General features: G+C 34.9%; 1 non-coding gene across 1 annotated transcript; it reads left to right on the forward strand.

Annotated features, from left to right (window-relative positions):
- Positions 1–1,151: 1,151 nt before the first annotated feature.
- Positions 1,152–1,258, forward strand: LOC135964480 (U6 spliceosomal RNA). Its single transcript, XR_010576985.1, has one exon. It is a non-coding gene; the product is annotated as a U6 spliceosomal RNA (small nuclear RNA).
- The last annotated feature ends 2,574 nt before the right edge of the window (positions 1,259–3,832 follow it).

Raw genomic sequence — 3,832 nt, forward strand, 5'->3', positions numbered from 1 at the left:
TACTGTCAAAGGACAAATCAAGACAGTGAAAAGGCAACTTATGTAATAGGAGAAAATTTTTGTAAAGTATGTTTAATATGGGGTTTATATCCAGTATACAAAAAGAATTCCTACAATTCAACATGAAACAATTAAAAACTTTAAATAGGGGAAAAATACTTGAATGCACATTTCTCCAAAGGTATACAAATTGCTAAGGAGCACATGAAAAGATGCTCAACACCACTAATCATTATAGAAATGCAAATGAAAACCGTAATAAGCCATTTAAACCCATTAAGGTGATCATTATTAAACATACACACACACACAACACACTCATATAGAGTGAGTTAGAAGTAGACATAATAAAATAATGGAAAGCACACAGACTAAATTTAGAGGAAGGCAGAAGGAAAAAAAGATGCCAACTTTTTATCTTGTTTTATTTTTGAGTAGAAAGAGATAAAACATTACTTGATCATGGTTTACAAAGAAATGGAAGAGAACTTTTAGATCCCAAGGAAGAGAGAAAAATAAAAGATAAATCTAGTTTCAAAGGAAGTAGGTCAAATGAGATAAATGCTGGCAGGTTAAATTTATCCTGAACAGTGAGAAGTATATTTTTTCTTCACAAGCAGTAGGGAAAGAGGTGAAATGGTACACACATGGATAAGATGGAATAAAGGAGGAGATTAGGAAAATTTAATGTTGATCCACATTATGAAAATAACTGATATTAAACTAAAATATTGCATTAAAAGTTTCACAATTCTGATTCTATATTTTAAATTCTTTGTTTATTTTTTTTCTTTAATTCTGCTCTTTCCCTATGTTGGTTCTCAAAAGATATAGTTTCTAAATGATAATAAACAAAATTTGGAACTCTTTCCTTCTTTATATATGTTTAAGCTATGAATCAGTTGAGTTGACGAAAGTAGGATGTCTAACTATCCCCAGGAGATTTGATTATTAGTTTACCCTACCCAAATGTGCCAGATTTCAGATTCTCATTCTGAAGAAAGCAAAAATTAATTTACCTTGTAGATACAAGGTTTTTATGTATGTATCCAAGAAGAATTAGTGATCTTCATTCCTGTTTCAGCAAATCTTCATATCCTTGTGGCAACTTTCCATGACCATATCGTTTTCTTGATCATATCTCTATGCTAGTGCTCGCTTCGGCAGCACATATACTAAAATTGGAACGATACAGAGAAGATTAGCATGGCCCCTGCGCAAGGATGACACGCAAATTCGTGAAGCGTTCCATATTTTTTGGCCGGGCGCGGTGGCTCAAGCCTGTAATCCCAGCACTTTGGGAGGCCGAGGCGGGCGGATCACGAGGTCAGGAGATCGAGACCATCCTGGCTAACACGGTGAAACCCCGTCTCTACTAAAAATACAAAAAGAAATTAGCCGGGCGTGGTGGCGGGCGCCTGTAGTCCCAGCTACTCCGGAGGCTGAGGCAGGAGAATGGCGTGAACCCGGGAGGCGGAGCTTGCAGTGAGCCGAGATCGCGCCACTGCACTCCAGTCTGGGCGACAGAGCGAGACTCCGTCTCAAAAAAAAAAAAAAAAAAAAAAAAAAAGAACATATACTAATCATATCCTTTCATCTAGTTAGACTTTTGAGTAGAAAGAAGTACAGCAATGATAACTACATAGGATTAAGGAATAGGAAATATATTCATGATTTACAGCTTATCAGTAGAATAAGTAAATAATGTGAATCTATTTGGAAAGAGAAATAATTACCTAGTAAACATTTTTAAAGAAAAATTTGGCTTGAAAGTAAATTTTTTCTTACAGCTAAAAAAACTATCTGATAAAGAAAAGGAGAAAAACTAATCATGAATGATATTTCAAGAGAAGGAAATAAGATAGGACTGGGCAATAGTAGAGATGGCCTCAAAGAGTCCTGCTTTAAAGTTCAGAAGGGTAGAATATGAATGGAAGTGAAGTAGAAATGGTTTAAACATGATAAAATCTATCTCATGGTTATCATCAAAGTTTGAAGGAAGGGAAAATGAAAATGAGCACTACTTTTTGTGAAGTATGTACATGTCTGTTTGTACATGTGTATTTGCTTATGTGTATATAGAAAAATTTCCTTACAGACATTACATGCTTTTGCTATAGACTTTGCAGGAAAATAGAGATAATTTCGATATAGACTGTAAATCTTGCTAAGAATGTGATGAGGGATTTCAACTATTTATGTGTCCCAAATATGTGACTCTGATGAAAAGGAACATCTTTGGACTCCTGACCTGATGGTAGAATATGGAATACCTTTTCAGAGCTAAATTATTATAAACATGGTAAAACTAGTTGATGACATGGAAATAAATTTAAATTTGGATGTGAATGTGCATTTTATTACAAGTTTACACAAAGTAAACACTGAGAAGAAGCAGGTGAGTGTGACAGGAGTAAGATCAGACAATATGTATGTCCCAAGAGAAGGATTTACAATTTTCTCCTAGAGGGAAATAAAACTTATGAGTATTGCAATCTTGGATATTACCCAATTTATATTTTTAGGCGGTCATTCTAGAAGCCATGGGAAAAATAGAATAAGTAATATCTTGTATAATCCTCGATAGCAATGTTCCCGTATTGCATAACCATGTACTTGGAAAGTATTTTATAGGGTAATAAGAAATGCATTTCTTATTCAATGATTTTTTCATACGTTTGTTGAATATTTTGGAGGATTGGAGGGACATACTGTCTAAGCAGCCCTTTAAGATGAATTTATAGAAATGTTTTATGTATAATCAATGATATTTGATACATTATTTTTATAAAATAAATCCTGAGAGAGGGAAATGGTCATAACTTTTTTACCTATTATATCAATTTTAAAAATCTGCTCTCCTTCAAATACATGCTACAAATTATAGGCCATTTTAGATGCACTACATTTCTGGTTTTGAAGTTCATCACGATCTTTTCAAGCAGAAGAGGAATGTTTTCAATTGGCAAAGTGAGTCTAAGTGCTTTGAGAAGCTTTACAGAGAAAGATAATATGCCAGAGATGACACTTTGTCTACTTGGCAAAATCAATGAGAAACTGGATTTTAAGACTCAGGCATTAGTTTTCAATTAGATCATTATCTTTTCTGCACTAATCTGTCTCTAGACTTAAATTAGGACAAATGTGAGAGGCCAATCATCTGATGAAATTGAAAATAAAACATCACATCGTCTCCTCATTTTAGTGTTGACATTATGTATATATGTGTTCCAAAACTTAACCCTACTTTATGTTACCAAAATAATGTTTTATCATATATGGCATATTATCACATATATCACATATGTAAAATTCCCTCTCTCTGTTTCTCTTTGTGTGTTTGTCTCTCTCTGAGTTCCTCTTTGTCTTTTTGTGTGTCTCTATGTGTAAAAGCAAAAACAACAAATAATAATGATATTTAGATAACCTAAGTGTAAAGTTAAAATGAGAACATTAATCTGAGAGTTGTTGTGATTGTTAATATTGAGTGTCAACTTGATTAGATTGAAGGACACAAAACATTAATCCTGGATGTGTCTCTGGGGGTGCTGCCAAAGGAAATTAACATTTGAGTCAGTGGGCTGGGGAAGGCCGACCACCCCATCAGATTAAGGCCACCCTTAATCTGATGGGCAGAATCTAATCAGCTGTCAGAGAATATAAAGCAGGCAGAAAAACGTGAAACGGGAGTCTGGCCTAGCCTCCAGCCTACATCTTTCTCCCATGCCGGATGCTTCCTGTCCTTGAACATCGGACTCCATGTTCTTCAGTTTTGGGACTCAGACTGGCTCTCCTTGCTCCTCAGCTTGCAGACAGCCCACTGTGGGACCTT

Source organism: Macaca fascicularis, chromosome 7, assembly GCF_037993035.2.
Source record: "Macaca fascicularis isolate 582-1 chromosome 7, T2T-MFA8v1.1".
NCBI classification, from domain to species: domain Eukaryota; kingdom Metazoa; phylum Chordata; class Mammalia; order Primates; family Cercopithecidae; genus Macaca; species Macaca fascicularis.